The sequence below is a fragment of the Molothrus ater genome, chromosome 15, assembly GCF_012460135.2.
Source record: "Molothrus ater isolate BHLD 08-10-18 breed brown headed cowbird chromosome 15, BPBGC_Mater_1.1, whole genome shotgun sequence".
In the NCBI taxonomy this organism is placed as follows: domain Eukaryota; kingdom Metazoa; phylum Chordata; class Aves; order Passeriformes; family Icteridae; genus Molothrus; species Molothrus ater.
The window spans coordinates 473,543-490,805 of NC_050492.2; the positions used below are offsets into that span (position 1 = coordinate 473,543).

General features: G+C 43.6%; 1 long non-coding RNA gene across 1 annotated transcript in view; it reads left to right on the forward strand.

Annotated features, from left to right (window-relative positions):
* LOC118692210 (uncharacterized) overlaps positions 1-17,263 on the forward strand; it is a 111,047-nt gene that overhangs the window by 78,162 nt on the left and 15,622 nt on the right. The window contains exon 10 of the long non-coding RNA XR_004981124.1: positions 14,077-14,237. This is a non-coding gene — a long non-coding RNA (uncharacterized LOC118692210). The remainder of the gene's footprint in view (positions 1-14,076; positions 14,238-17,263) is intronic.

Consider the following 17,263-nt stretch of genomic DNA (forward strand, 5'->3'; position numbering starts at 1 on the left):
GTACACAAAAGCTTGTGAGTTTGGATGCTGAAATCTTTAGTATTAGACTGGAGTAGAGACTCTTTTTTCCCTAGACTGGCATGTAGTGATTCCATGTGTTTGAGTGCAAAGCAGAAATCATCCCCAAATGCCTGTTTTTAAGATATGCACGTATGTTCAGTTGTCAGGGAGTAAAATTCAAAAGATGAATTTTTCTGTAGCTTTGAAGAGGAGCACCTCGGTGAGTGCTGAGTTGTGCCGCACAGATCCAGCTGTGCGCTTGGGGGGATGCTGGTGTGTCCTCTCCTGCTGCTCATTTATCACTGATCCTGTGCTGCAGACAGCTCTGAGATGCCGTTGCTAATGTGATCTGCTCAGAAGATGGGAAGCCTGGCGTAGGATGCACTTAGTCAGGCAATTATCCTTGTTGGGGCTCCACAGCTTCTTGGCAAGGGCTGTTGTGTCTTGTCCATTACGGCTGGAGCCGGTCTGAGGGAGCGATAGTGATTTAAAATAGACAGCAGAGAGAATTGAGAGGAGTTGGAATAGTGTAGTTCACCATTCTTCATGCCCAATATATTTCACTTTTAATTCTGTATGTACAGGTCTCCTTACCGTGTGTTTTTGAACTCCCAGTGGCACAGGAATGTTTCGATGCATCTTGCGACCATCCATTTTTTGTTTTGTGGTTTCTTTACATTTTAGTAAACCTCTTCCCTTTCATTAGAAGAGGCTGACATAAAAATAATATTTTCAATATGCTGTTTTTATTTATCTACATTCTGTCATGATATACTTTGATGTAAGTTTTTAATTTTGCTTCAGCTTTCAGCTGCTGTAGCAGTTACTGCTAAGGGTCAGCAAGGAGGTTAGCCACAGTAGCACAAAACAATTTCCTGTGCTCACAGCTCAGGTAGCATTTGGATGTGGATTAAATTTTACCACATTTTCCAGTGGCCAGACACAATTATTTCTAATGAGCTTTAAATTGCTTCCAGAACATGTATTTCAAAACTTAGTGTGGTAATCCATTCAGTGTCAACTTCATAAGATAACGGGTCTTCTTCAAAATTTTGGTTAAACGGATTCTTGCAGTCTAACAGGTATTTCTCAGCAACAGCTGAGCTTGGCAGTGGCGTGCTCAGTGCTCTGAGCAGCACTGCTCTGCCCTCCTCATTCCTGGAGTGGTGGTTCCACAATATATTGTGCTGCATTTCTAACTCGTGTTTCAGAATCGCTTTCTTTCAGCAAATTTATCTTGGTGCTGGACACACTCATTGTGCTGATTTGAGAGCTTTTCTGCACATTTTGTAGTTATGGAAGCCTTAAAACACTTTTTGAAGCTCTCTCTCATCTTTATGATTCACATTTTCCTTTTTTGTCTGGGCACTTCTTTGCACTGCCCAGCATTCTGAATGCCTGAAGTGTAGCTCAAGCCATCTTTATGGGCAGTGCTGAATAATAAAAATAGGAAAGGAGGAGAGGCAAAACCCGCTTTTCTCTATAAATATGATAAGTTCTCACAACCTTTGTTTAATCTCACCGAAGTCTTCATCTAATTCACACATGTTAAAATATGATTCAGGTGCATTATTACCATCCAAAGTCTTTATTGGTTTGAAATTGGTAGAAGAAGTCCTGCTGCAATGAACTCAGCCATAAGGAAATCATTCTTTGTTACAGCTTCTCCTACGTGAAAAACACGTTCAGTCTCCTGTGAAAATTTAAAAGTTTAATAAAGGACAATAGGAGACAAGGACCATGGAGCAAAGGTTATTATGGCAGGTGCATCTTGGCACTCAGCCAAGACCACACTGCTACCTTTGGGGATACCCCTTAAATACCTTTTCCCCTACATCAGCCTGTTGCATATTCATAGACCCTTATGCCTATCCATAAATAGTTTACATATTCCAGGAACTATTTTACATGGTCCCTCTTTGGGCCCGCCTTTTTAGAGCTTGCATGTTTCTTGGCTGTGGTTTTGGCTCCTTTATCACTTCCAGTTTGGGCCTTGGTCCACACTTTCTTCGATGGTGAGTGCCGATAGTTGGCATATCTGTAGCAGGTGTCCTCATTCTGTGTTCATTGGATGTTATCCCATCCAAGCAGGCATTTTAACACAAGCATAGCTATTTCACTACTATGTCTAAGCTTAATTAACAACAGAAATAAAAATGATATCTTTATAGAAAAATTACTTTAACATCACACATATAAAATCCATTTTAATATTTGCAAAAAGCCAATATTATAATATGTATGTATAGCATCCTGTAAAAGCAATGAAAGAGAAGAGCTGAGGGGAAATCTGTGTGTGCTGACATCTCCTGCATCCAGGGAGGGAGGGAAGGGGTGGCTGTGGGTCCTGAGCCTGGGGACGTTCCCTGGAGCCCCAGCAGCCCAGACTGCTGTTGGCTGCCTTGGAACTTCCCTCTGCACAGACACCTTTTTCTTCCAGCACCTTTGGTTGTACTGAGGAGTCTTTCAGTAAGTAGCTCATTAAATTGGCAGCCAAATTCAAGCCTGTATTTCCTTTCCAGCAGTTTCACCAATATCTTTTAAAACCCCTTTCATATTCCTATATCAGAATTTTGTATCACCCCTGAGTCACAGAGAGTTCATAGTTTGTGTGAGTGACATTGCCATGAAGTGCAGGGCAAAACTTTGGGTTAAATGAAATTACTGAGAATTTTGAAAGCCAATGTATTTTAAGGTAGTGAGATGCAATTTCTCCCACAGCAAGAAGAAATTGGTGCAAGTTGGATTTTTTCATTTGATTTTTAACTCAGTAGTAGCACAGGGACTTCAGTGATTATCTCTACAGAGTTGTTGTTTTGATAGGAGCTATGAATTCCAAAAACAATTTTTGAATTAAACATGTCAAAAGTCACTTTTATGTTGAATTAATTTCTTTAAATGGTTTCTTTTAACAATAGGAGTTTATAAAATTGTATTTTGGTCTTCTCTCCTGTAATCCACTACAGGGATTATAAATGTAAGCATATCCTCAGTAGCTGAGGAGTTGTTCTTGACCTGATTCCAAGTACCTCCGTAAATTAGTTTATGTTCAGTAGTATCCATCGTGTATAAAAATATTCCCCTGAAGCTCCTGCTAAATGTTACAAGGAGATCATTCTCTTTTTTTACCTACTCAGGCCTGGCACTGTAGTTCATATTTTGTTCAATAAATGCTGAAACACTGCTCTGCACTGGTGCCCTGTTGGCAGCGGGTGTGGGGAGTGGCACCACCAGTCCCTCAGCACAGCTGCTCTCGGAATTGGCTGCTCCCACCCTTGGGCCCTTTGGAGATGGATCCATGAGCACAGGACACTTCTCCTGCAGCTTTCACTCTCACACAAGACTCAGGCTCCTCAGTGCCTCTGGGGAGGGACAGCCCCGTGTTCCCCTGCTCCCTTCCTGCACCCAATCCCTTCTGCTCATCAAGGGGTTTTAATTACGGGGGGGGGGGGGGGGGGGTTGAAGTAATGAAAGTGATGGAACATCAGCAGTTGAGGATACTTCCTAGAATTCATGTTCCCAGTCTAAGGGGTTCCTAGGGTTTTTCCAGCTTCTTTCCTCATCATCCATATTTTATCTCAGCTTGCAGTTAATTTCCATATTAAGTACATAATTGCCTTCTTGACAACTCCTGAGCTCTTTCATTGCTTTTTACACCAAGTAGCTGAAGGACCTGTGGCTGCAGGATGTAATGCTTCGACAGCTACAAACTCAAGGCTCTTCCTTTCTGAGATCCAGAACTTTGCTTGTTTCTGAAGCCAGGTATATATTTGTGTTAGTGAAGTTGACATTTTCAACAGAGAATTTAATAGTGGAGAAGAGCAGCTCAGGTTAATTTACAGCACTCTTGCTTTTCTGTCTTGTTTGTGCCCTGAGAATTTTACTCTTTAACAATGGTTTCCAAAACCAGTGTCTGTCTTCCCACTTGGTCTCACAGACAGTTTTGTATTTAGTTTTATTTTTTTCCCCACAGAATTTGAAGTTCATTGATCTTCTCAATAACTATGCCAGGACTTGTCAAAGACATTAATTCTAATTAAGATTATTTGTCTGGGATGTATTAAATAGTACACTGTAGGAAGCTAAATGGAGTTTAAGTTTTTGTAAGTGAAATCTCTTATTTATGTAAAGTATAAAAATAAATTAATATCCAGGTACACTATAAGACTTTTTTCTTTTTTTGCTATGTTTTACTTTTCAAAGACCTTTTAGATTCTGCTCCTGTTTAGTAACAGAGATTTAACACCCTTTGGAACTAGTTTCTGTGCAGCAACAATGTCTGGAATGGTATGTCTTCCCCAGTTACCCTGTGTTCCTAACTGTAGCATTTGAGATAAGAGAGGTGCTGCAGCGCCATTTCCAAATGTGAAAACCATTCTGGATTCTCATTCATAAATTAGTTTTTGTTTAATTAGGAAGGCTTGATTTTATTTCGTGATCATCTTTCCTAGCTAAATATTTGTTTTCCTCTTCTCTTCTGTAATTCTAATTTACCATTCCAGCTTCTTACAGACCCCAGTTACTTTTTTAAAGCATATTACCTGACTGTATTCCCAGTCGGGTTTTTTTTTTTTTTTTTGCATCTACTTTTCTTTTACACCCTAATGCATAAAGTCCCTTGCATAAATTCACCACTTGCTAGAAGTGGTGACCAACACTAGTGTTTTAAACAGTAGCTTATGCCTTTCTACCCTACATCAGGTGACACCAAATGGGTGGTACTTCAGTGCATTAGGTGTTTGGAAACAATGTTTTCCTTTCATTTTTTTAATTGCATGATGTAAATTTGTCATTGCTGGTAACCAGTAGCATTAAGAGAAAGAACTGAAATGAGGCAGGGAGATGATTTGCAGGTGGGAATTTGCTTGGATGGGAAGGAGAGCTGTGCAGAGGCTGACCCACTTTAAGGTTAGGCCTCAATATGTGTTAAATGATGCTCCATCTGTGCAATCTCAGGCAAGGTTTTAGGGCATTTTTTAATTGCCTACTATAAAATCACAACTGCATTGTCATAACTCCCGCTCCCAGCAGGCAATGTTTGGGTTGTGAACCAGTACTGCCCACTTAGCTCAGTGCTCCTTGATCCAAGCTGTCATCACAGCCAGGACAGCACGGAGAGCAGAGGAGCCGAGCGTCTCATTGTGGGCTGTTCTTAATGAGAATCCTTTCAAAAACCTACAGCTTTGTGGTATTTTCCTCTGGTTAAAATTGCCAAGAATGATGAGTAGTAACAAAGGCAAGTCTGGCACTTGGGTTCTGTGCAGACCAGGTTTGTCCAGGTCACATCCGAGGGCTCAGTTGAGTCAGGCTGCTCCATGGTGGGCAAGAGCTTTGGCTTTGCTGTGCTCTTGCACTATTTTAGCTCACTTTCATTAATCGCCTTAGGTTTGAGAAAGATTGTCATGAAGACAAACTCCCTCTGGGGTGCTGTGAAGATGAGCATTAAATTGTTACAAGGTACTAAGAAAACATGGTAATGAGACCTTGTGAGCACAGGAATCTGTACAGAGGATTGCACTGGGATCTGCTGCACGATGGATCCAAAAGTCATTACTGCTTGTTAATAGCAACAAAAATATTTACCAGTTGCTGTTATTTTTATATTATAAACATGGAGTTGAATTAAAAAGTCATTCCCATCGGTGACTGGTAAAACAGAGGCTTTTGAAAAGGACATGTTAGCTTTCTGAGGAATACATTTAGGGTGTGTATCTGTCAGCAAGGGACCCAAGAGACCATTCTGGTAGTGGATCAAAACCAGGTTTTGCTGTGGCTGAGGCATGAGAAACTGTAAAACCATGTGTTGCAACTCTGTTCAGATTGAGGAATTCATGCTGATAGACCCAGTCATGGTCTGGCTGTACATCAGTGGCAGGGATTAGGAGCTTTTAATTTTAATTTTGCATACTAATTGCTTGGTGGCTTTTAAACTCTAGTCATGCTTACTTAACAGATCTTTTACATCTTTTGCATCTTTACATCTTTTACATATTTCTTCCAAATAGTAATGAAAATAGAGGCAAAAAATAAGTTTAGATAGTGCCATCAAAATATTTTAGATTTGCAGCTGCTTAAATAAGTCCCTTCCTTCCTTCCTTCCTTCCTTCCTTCCTTCCTTCCTTCCTTCCTTCCTTCCTTCCTTCCTTCCTTCCTTCCTTCCTTCCTTCCTTCCTTCCTTCCTTCCTTCCTTCCTTCCTTCCTTCCTTCCTTCCTTCCTTCCTTCCTTCCTTCCTTCCTTCCTTCCTTCCTTCCTTCCTTCCTTCCTTCCTTCCTTCCTTCCTTCCTTCCTTCCTTCCTTCCTTCCTTCCTTCCTTCCTTCCTTCCTTCCTTCCTTCCTTCCTTCCTTCCTTCCTTCCTTCCTTCCTTCCTTCCTTCCTTCCTTCCTTCCTTCCTTCCTTCCTTCCTTCCTTCCTTCCTTCCTTCCTTCCTTCCTTCCTTCCTTCCTTCCTTCCTTCCTTCCTTCCTCTTTCTTCCTTTCCTTCTTAACATGTAATCAGATCCTCTCTCATGGGATCAGGTTCATCTGCTGAAAGTCAAGGGCATTTCCATCTGTTTCTCTCCACTCAAATCTGCCTTATGTGGAAATTATGTCAGCTTTGGTGTCTTCAAGTTGAACAGGGACGACCACTTTGACAATGTACTTCAGGCCTGTGTCAAAATGCTGTTTTCAGTATCCCACAGTGACCTGCTAGTAAGCAATTACTCATCTTGGGAGTTTTTATGTGAAATATGAAATAATACCACCACAGGCTTTGTATTGGTATAATGAGAGGGATCTAGAACAGCTCAAATGCAGTTTTCAGTTCACTTACATGAATTTATTTTTATAGTGACATCTGAAATACAGGTATGACTGAAGTGCCATGTGAAACAAGAGCTTTTTGAGAACTCTCGCTAGGCTTGTAAAAGAGAGAAATGCAATTTTTTTTTTCCATTTCTATACTTGCAAACCCATTTTGTTTCCTGCATGCACTGTAAAGCATCCTCATATATCCAGCTACTCTGCAATTAGTTTCAATCTGTGAATTGTCACTGCACTGTGTATTCCCCATAAACTGGGAAACTTTAAAATTAAAGTACACCATGTTCCCACTTCTCCACAGGAAAACAGCAGATCTTGCATAATATCTGCCTGAATTCAAACTGTGACTTTTTCTTTGTGACACTTTCATTCAGAGCTGTCCTTGTCTTGTAGGAGGGGACAAATCCAGGGTAGTTAAAGATGGTAACACTCACGTTTATTTTTGCTCATAAAGACATAAAGAAAGTCCATGGAAGTGGTAAGTTGCTCTCAGTTAAGTCAGTGTATGGTCTGTATAGTCAAACATGCCTAATGGGAACATTCCCATATATCCAATGCTTAATTCCCTAAACAAGAATCCTTAAGAGGAAGATGATGGTTGGATTGGGCTGGCGAGCTCAAGCCGGGACCTGTGCCAGCACACAGCCTGTTAAAGGAGCTCATTTAGGCACAAAAACAAGTGTCTCTCTGAGGTGGCTTGGGTTGTGATAAATCTTGGTGAGGTGAGGTTTCCTGCAGAAGGCAAGACACAGCTGGAGTCCTGAACAGAGCCATCCCACTCTTCCTGGACTGGGAGCTGTGGCAGATAGCAAAGCACTCGAGTGGGTTTGGAATATCCTGAGCTTACTATTTTAAACTAATAGCAAGTTATATCCAATGGTAAATTTGAAAAATTGAAATCTACTGAAGACAAGAGAATATTTTGTCTTTCAAAATATTCTGATTTATTGGCTAGTTTAGAATTTATCATCTCATCAAATCTGTAAGATCATTCTTCTGTCATCTATTAATACTGTTAATATTAGTCAATGGTAGTATCAGTATTTTCTATGAATGTGTGCTCCTTTTTTCAGTAATATCCAAAACAAAGCCACTCCTATAACTCATTTTTTGAAGTGTCTCACCCAGGATCATAGGAGTTTCATTGCCTGTTTAGAAGTAACATCTTAGTCTGTATTCTGACCTCAGTATCTGAAGGACTCGCTGCAGTAGATAGGAATTGCTTTTACTTGGCTACAGAAAGAATTTAAGTATTTAGATAGCTCAGGTTTTCAAGGCAGCACATTCATGTGTATCTTCAAAAAAATACTAATATTTCAAACAATGGAAGATGTTGAATTTTGATGTTTGGAATTTGGAAGACACTTGGATTTTGAATAGCCAAAGAATGTGACTCTTTGGTTACTGGATAAATTCTTTTAAACCTGTAGATTTTTACAGAGAGTGTTTTTATACAAGCCTGAATTTTTAAACTTATTAATGTGCCTCTCCTGGAATTGTACTGAAAACTCATGCATTTGTTATACAGAAGAAAAATATTAATGTGTGTACAAGTATCTGTGGGGTTATGTTTTATTTGATCAGCATTGCTATTGTGTAAATAATGCTTGTTCTGCACAGCTGTGATGTGATTTGAGGAATGTAAAAGTATCTGCCCATGGAAAAAAGAAACCAGTTACTCAGTACTTCCTGAAAACACTTCAGGGGAGAATCAGAGCCACAGAAGCACACCTGGTATGATAAAGCACAGCATCCAATTGCAGTTCACTGAATTCGTTTGCACTGTTTAATTAATGATTTTGAACCAGATGCCTGTCCAATATTTGGGGTTTGGGCTGGGGAGTCCTAGTCTAAAGTAATTTGGAATATGGAGAAGGAGACAGCATTTGAAGGAAGAAAAAATAAATCATGCAGTTACGTTCTGGTCACCTTGGAATACCCTGCAGTTTCTACCAGGGAAGCTGTTCAAACCCTTCAGTCAGGTTTCTTGATTAGGGGAGTTCTTGCGGGAAGGACCAGGAGCCCACACCATGAGCGTGTGGAGGTGTGACTGCAGGAGCTGCTGCTGCTGCCCCGGGCCCGCAGGAGGGCAGAGGCACCGAGGGGTTCTCGCTCTGCTAAATACACCCAGGCAGCACTTCGGGAGGGGATCCTCTGCTAAATACACCCAGGCAGCACTTCGGGAGGGGATCCTCTGCTAAATACACCCAGGCAGCACTTCGGGAGGGGATCCTGGGATCCTCTGCTAAATACACCCAGGCAGCACTTCGGGAGGGGATCCTGGGACCCTCTGCTAAATACACCCAGGCAGCACTTCGGGAGGGGATCCTCTGCTAAATAAACCCGGGCAGCACTTCGGGAGGGGATCCTGGGACCCTCTGCTAAATACACCCAGGCAGCACTTCGGGAGGGGATCCTCTGCTAAATACACCCAGGCAGCACTTGGGAGGGAGCACTGCGAGGGGGAGCGGGCAGGGAAGGGCTGAGCCGCAGCACGAGGAGTGTTCAGGTCATTCTGCTCTAGAACAAAACCCATGTCCCCGTTATCCCGAGTGCTTTGTCACAGTGGTGATGGCACGACGGCTCCTGCCCGTGGCTGGCCCTGCAGGTGGGTATTCTGCCTGAACCTGACCTTGGCCAGCTCAGCAAGCCATGACCTGGGCTCTGCTATCCTCCACACCTCTTCCATGGGACACACTGGTTATGTTCATTTCCATAATTCACTGGCATACCATGTTTACTTTTAACATCTCTTTGAAAAGCAAATGGAACTAACTAAAAGGGGGAGAAGAAAATGTAAAAGCTAAATAAGCTTCGCTTTCAGGTGTTCTGTTTATTTTTCCCTCTCAAAAAGTGTTGATCTCTCACTCAAGGCAGGTGGAGGAGTAAGAAAATTGTGTCTTTCCAGGTTTAGCTTCAAACTTTTGTGGTTTAGGCATATGAGAGTTTAATTATCAAAAATCATTGATGTTTTTTTTTTAGGAACATTTTAGAAAACTTATATACTCTATAATGCCTAATATTCTGCTCACTTATATACTCTATAATGCCTAATGTTAACAGCTCACTTTTTTATCATAAGCCCTTGATTTGCTTATCCAATGCTCTCCTTCAGTTCCTATCAATGTCCTTACAGCACAAAAATAAAAGTACAAACATACAAGGCCAAAACACTGTGCAGTCTCCATCCTTGGAGATATTCCCAAATACTGGAAAAAGTCCTGAGGGACCTGTCTGGTGCTGACCCTGGTTTTAAGAGGAGGTTGGATGGACAATGGTCTCATTTGGTTTCTGCCTCCGTCTTTAGGATCCCGCTGGTCTTTTTCACTTGTTTTCATGTTAGCTCCCCAAGACATGTTTTGGTTGTGTCCAAATGCCTGTGCTTACTTCCCATGATTAGTCAGCTGAAAAAGGCTTCATTTGTTTTAAATTTCCATGTTGCAGTGACAAACTGATTATTTTTCCTTAATATCATGTATCAAGAATTAATATTCAAGTCAGCCATTAAATTCTTCATTTGTGTTAAAGAAATGTTATTTTCCATACTGCTGTAATGACATGTCCAGAAGAACTATTGGACAGTTTATGGCTCTTAATGTTGATTTGATTTTAATCATCTCAATAGTCTCACCTGTCACTGTATTTCCTAATTTTCTAAATGTTTTATCCCTTTTAAAATGTTGTTATTTGGGACATTATTAGACAGTGAAATATAAATTTACTTCCTCTGTGTTATTTGGCCACATACAACCTTGTGAGTAGATTCAAGCATTGCCTTTTTCACTGAATTGTATCAGTGCCACAAGAACATCTCAGAATAGTAGGGCTCAAGGCTATAAGCCATGTGAGGGGGAATTGTGTTTTAAACTGATTAGAACACACAAGTCATTTTCAGAAATGTTTATATAAATTAAATAGCTGTCTTTTTTATTTTAAAAATTATATACAAGGAGATCACTTCTCTTTCACAGAAAAAAAGTATGTGACATTTTTCTCCATTCTCTTTGTGAAACCTTTGAGACTATCATTGCAGTCAGGTGTAGGACAAACATTCCCCACATTCTTTTTCCTGAGGAGTGCTCATTCTGATCCTGAGTAAATACCTTTCTTGATTCCCCACTTTATAAGGAATATGTATCCCTTCTGAGGCACCTCACTGCAAATCAGCTGTAATGGAAGCCCTCATCCCCGCTTTTATTGGGAGGATAAACACTGCAGCAGTTCCCTTCCAAAGTGTTTACCTGGCTTTCTCACAGCTGACTCAGTGGATCAGAGCCTTTTAAGGCAGTCTGCCTGGCATTTTGTCACTAATCTCTGAAAAGCTTTTCTAATTCTCATATGATTAATAGTATAGGATGCTATTCATTGAGGAAAAAGTAAAACATTTTTTTCTGTCTTGCTGCCTAATTTAGATGTTAAATTGCTAAATCCATTTACTTTCCAGCTTTAGTCTCAAAGGCAAATAATGCCAGTATTGAACTACAAGCAGTTGACGGACAAAGAAAATACCACTTAACTCCCTCTCCTTGCCAAACCAAAATCTTTTAATTTGCAGAGATTCAGCAATGTCATTAAACTACTGAAAAACAATTTCCTTCCAGCAGGTTGTTGTCATATTGCTGAGACCAAAAGGCATCATCAAGTCCTCTGAGGTCTTGATGTCTCTTCTAAAAAACAATATAACCCATTCTAAGATACATGCTCAACCTGCAATTGAATGAGCTGATGGCTGATTGGAATTGCATACAGGAGGCAAAACCATACAGATAACAGAGAAGTGCAGGTAAGGCCCCAAATCTGAAATGAACACCTGCTAGCAAAGCAGAAACCCAAGGGACTGGTGACTGGTGCCACAGTTGCCATCCGTGTCCTCGGCCGGTCCCTGTCCCCAGCTGGTCATCAGGGAGGTGCAGAGGGCTCCGTTTGCCTGACAAAGCTGCTGAAGTGCTGCTGCTCCCTGATGACACACCCAGAGCTGGAGGTGCTGCCTGTGTAACCATGACCTGCTCGCTTGGTGATCCAAATGATTTGTACACAGGGCATGGAGCTGAGTGGACCAGAAGTGAGAAGCATGGTTTGACTGCTTTTTTCCTGATTATACCAAGATTTTTCTCTGTTTCCTTTGTAATTATATCTTTATTCTGTCTTCTCAGCCATTTATCTGTCCATAGCCTAGAGCTGGTAGCTCCTCATTGCTCCTGTTTGTTCTATTTATTTGGTTGGCTTGTCTCACTAAGATTTAGTGAGAACATTGTTCTGCAAAGCACAGGGTTCCACATGCCCAAAAGAGTCATTCAAGGGAGTTTGCTTGACACTCCCTGTCTGCAATCAAAAGGAAAAATGAGCATAGGGAAGCATATTTGATATATAGTTATGGGCAAATTTAAGTAGCTCTTAACACTCCTATCAGATTCTCATGAGCAAATGATAGCGTAGACTGTCTGCTGTCCTGCTAAAATCACTTACTGTCGAGTGTAAAATACCTACTTGCACAGTATCAGCATGTTTAGAAGTACTGCTGTTTTGTAAAGTGATGATAGTGATTTACTTTGTATTATTCAATTTAAAAAGAAATAGAGTTAAGCACTGGTTAGGAAATACAGCAGAGCCCTCCTATGAAATATGTATTTTCAAATCTCTCACTTGTTGTTATTGATGGTGATTCAATTCCACCATGCAATTGCATTGCATTTCTAGTTTATATGCAGGACTGTTTTGGTTGGGAATACAACAGTACCAGGTTCTGCGGCCTTGGCTTTGTTAACACTCACAGCTTTGGACTCAGCTCTGTTCCAGCAATGTCCTGCCCTCTTGTACCATTGAGTTCAGCCCTCAGAAGCTCATGGGTCCTGTGGAGACAGAGCTGAGAGGCTCCAGCTCATTTTTGTGAGCTGTTAGGTGACTCCCAGCTCCTGCTGCTGAGCCAGCTGGTTGCTTTGGAAGATCAAGCCTTAGGAGACCACTTCTCTGGCTAAATGTCCATTTAGTGTTTCCTCCAAAACACCCTTAGCAAGATGCTGTTTGGATTTAGATTGTGAAGGGTTAATAGTGTCAGCACAGAGCTCAAGGAGTTAAATAGACACAGATCAAAATACTCCAGTGTCTAGAGGGATGTGTTTAAATGAACACTGCAAGGTTGGCAGGCCTCCAAATTAGCATAGCTTAAAGAATTCAAGGTACATTTAATTGGATCCTTCTAATCCCTTTTCCCTTAGAATGAGCATTTTAACAGTTTAATTCCTTTTGCAACCCCCACATCCCTTACTCCAGTGGCCCATCTAAAATAAATACTGTGAACTATAAAAGGCCTAGAGAAGTTCTTGCTGAAGCTAGTGGCAACAGGATATAGCCCTCAACACTCCACTCATTCGGATGGGATGTTTGGAATTGCAGAGGGTATCAGGGCTAAGCTTGGCACCCAGCAGGTTCAGCTGCTGCCTGCACAAGGAGCTTCAGGGGCTGTGTTGGGATGGAGTTGGCAGCTGTGGAACAAGGGTTACAGGGTGGGAGCTGGAGGCAGCACAGGGGGCTGTGTCCGGGTGCCCAGGGAGTCCCTTGGGTGCCAGCTCAAGGAGGTGGCAGTGGGGAGGGGATGATACTGACACTGCCAGAGCAAGACAAGGGAAGAGTGCATGAGAACCACAGGCCAGGACACTGCTTTTAATGTATTTAATACACTTTAGCCACGTCAATTACTCATTAGTGAGTGAACTGACTAACTGGCTGTTCGTGATGACCTTTTTACTGCCTTTAATGACCCTTGTTCAGTGTTTGGCACCTGACATGGACTATAAGCTCCTTGGGGCACAGAAACACTGGGAAACCCTTCTTGAGGAAAGCCTGGATAACAGCTCTATTGGGTTTAACCTTTTCTTCTCAGTAGGCAGATGAAACTAGAATTTTAGTTTCCAGGAATCCGCAGTCTTTTGAATGTGAAACTGAATACCAGTAAAATGTCAGCCCTCATCCTGCCAGAGGATGAGCAGCCAGTGTTCATACAGTGCTGAATGAGGCTTGCTGCAGTTACAGGATCCTTCATGTAGATATCCCACGACATGGTATAACATGAATAACCAGTTCCCCAACAGCAAAGGGGCCTTAGTAAAAGCAGTCTTCAAAGCTGCCCAGCCCCTCTGCCAAAATGAGACTGGGTGATTTATCATCTAGCCTAATGTCAAATAGATTAAACTTGAGCTCTCCAAGTACTGTGAAATGTCATTATTAGTTTTTGTTTTTATGGAAACAATTACAAAACTGTTTCATTTTTTACACAGATACAATTGTCTCCTCCAGCTGCTGAGCTACTTTAGACTACATTGTCACCTGCTTCTTCAGGCACTAAAGACAAGAAGACTCTCACAGAGGTAGAGATATTTCACAGGATGGAGAGAGATTGCTCCACTTCATGCAGCAGAACCCAGAAGTTCTACACCAGGTGAATTCACAGCCTTTTCTATGGGGTATTACTATATTTCTGAATTCTCCTGGGTTTTGGGGTACTTAACATCACGTAGCAGTGGCTATTTAGTGACAGAACAAATGTCCCCACTCTAGGATGCAACCCCTGAGTAGCTTCAGCTGTGTTCTCATGACAACCAAGGACTGAAGGTATTTTTTGTCACACTGAACAGTGTAGGCCCTGTACTTGTCTGTACAGCATCTTACAACTGAGTGTTTCATTTTTGCTGATAAAAAAAAAATGTGTGTGAGATCATCAATACATTTCTATAGACAAATGGAAAGAAAAGTCTCTAAAGTAATTTAGGAGGAAGAAGAAAAAATTCTGGCATTGAACTACACATTTTGGTAATGAAATGTGCAAACTGAATGTCTATATGCTGCCAAGTTTGAATATTTTATTTTACAGTAGATGACTCACTGGAATTTTTTTCTATTAAAGGTAAATACAATAGAAATTAAATCTCATGCTTCTGAAAAGGAAGTGGCCTCTGTAGTGCTTAGGAGAGATTGCCCCTTCTCAACTCCCTCAGGTTTTCACAGCCCAAGTGCATTACAGAGAGACCAAGATGTTCATAGCTACAGATCTCCCCATGCCACATGCCCTTAAATTCTCACTAAACTATTTGGAAATGCTTATTTACAGGAATCTAATGTGGTGGCATGTAAGGAGGTGTGTTTCACAGGTCAGGAGGCTTTTAATCTAACTAAATGCAAATGATGAGTGTGATCATTTGTGTTTCCCTGCTAGCTGGGCATCATTTGTAAAAAGCCTGGCATGCAGTCACCAGTTGTTGTTGGCATTTGCTTGCTGTTCTAATTGAAGGTGAAAAGGAACTAATGGTAGCTAATATAATCCTGGCACTATATTCCGAGAATATTAATGGTGTTTATTATTGACATCATTACCAGAATAGGATGATTCCCTTGTCATATTACAGGTTCTTATGTTTTACACGCCTGACAGGGGTTTCCTGGAAGCAGCAGTCAGCGTTTGGGGCTGTTGGATTACTCCACACTGCACCTCACGTGCAGTGATTGAAGGGGCAGAGCAGCAGGCTGGTCCATTTGTGGCAGTCCTGATGTAATACTTTGTCTGTTAATATGCAGTAATCTTTCACTTTACAGCATATGACTAGGCAGCGATCTGTCTTTATTAACTTCAGATTCTGCGGAATACCTTATATTTATTTTGAATGCAGGCTTTCACATACTCTTTTAAATATTAATGGCTGGTCTCCAGCAGTCAGCATAAATATGATTTGCATTAGCACTAGTCATATCATATTGTGTGCCTTTGATGTCAACTATTCAGGGTACTAATATCTGACATCATCTCCCGAGGTCACTGACAACTTTGACCTTTATTCTCATGCACAGTTTCTATGGTCTCAGAAGCTCTTTTGAATTGATTTGAAATTTTGACTCTTCCCTTTATGAGGCAGTAAAATTGATAATTATTCAGATGGGAACTGAGTACTGAGCGAAAAATCAATTCCACCCGCTCTCTGCTGCGTATAAAATTACTTCTGAGTCTGCCGGACTGAACGGATGGCCAAGGTAAAAGCAGCAGGCAGGAATAGTGGAGAGGATTAGCTGGACAAAACTAATAGCCTAAAGGGATGGCTTTGGAGATGAGGGAGTGTGTCGGTTGGGGGTTATTATTAGCAATGATGGGACTCATTGATCATATGTTTACATCAGGTTTCCATTGGGTTATAAATCAGCCCTGAATAGAAGCGGAACCCAGGGCCTGGTGCGCTACCGGGGGCACGGCGTATTAGATTATTCTCACTTTCACACTCGGATGAAAAGTGAGACATTGATTATTCATTGGCTGGCCATTAAACACTGGGTTTATGGACGATTTGACTATCATAGAAGCTAATGAACAAGATTGCTGCTTCCTAACCAGCGGTTTCAGTTTTCAGGACATCTGTTTGGTCTCAGTAATGCATAACCCTGTTAAGGAGCGGGTCACAGACGCTTAACGGCGCTGAAAACCTGCGGCCTGCTGCCAAACTGCGCTGCACTTTGGGGGTTCGGCGGCTCGGTACCTGCGCCTCTGGCGCGCTCCCTGCACAGTTCCCAGCCGGGGCTCGGGGCTGCCGTGAGGCTCCGGCGGCAGCCGGACAACGACCCGGCCCCGCTCGGGCCCCGCAGCGCCGCCGGTGTGCCCCGGGCCGTGCCGGGCTGTGCCGGGAACTCGGGCAGCGCCGGCCCCGCGCCCCCGCCCATCGTGCCCGGGGCAGGGCAGCGCCTCCGCCGGCCCGGCACGGCCCGGAACTGCCCGGCACAGCCCGGCACGCCACAGCCCGGCACGGCCCGGCACTGCCCGGCACAGCCCGGCACGCCACAGCCCGGCACGGCCCGGCACGGCCCGGCACTGCCCGGCACAGCCCGGCACGCCACAGCCCGGCACGGCCCGGCACGGCCCGGCACAGCCCGGCACTGCCCGGCACTGCCCGGCACGGCCCGGCACGGCCCGGCACGGCCCGGCACAGCCCGGCACAGCCCGGCACAGCCCGGCACGCCACAGCCCGGCACGGCCCGGCACTGCCCGGCACTGCCCGGCACAGCCCGGCACGCCACAGCCCGGCACTGCCCGTCACAGCCCGGCACGGCCCGGCACAGCCCGGCACAGCCCGGCACGCCACAGCCCGGCACGGCCCGGCACTGCCCGGCACTGCCCGGCACTGCCCGGGGTGGGGGCCGGGGCCGAGCGGCCGCCTCGCCGGAGGAGAAGGCGGCGGGCGGTAGGTGCGGGCCGGGCCCGCGGGCGGCGGGAGGGGCTGGGGCTGGGCAGGGGCGGTTCTGCGGGCCCGGGGCCCTCCCGCAGAAGGAACCGCCGCCCGCCCGGCCGCGAGTGCGGGTGTCCCGCTGTCCTGTGGCATCATCATCATCATCATCATCATCATCATCATCATCATCATCATCATCATCCCCATCACGCCCACGCTGCCCAGCGGGGCGGTCGCGGTGCGGCCGCTGCGGACAGCGCGG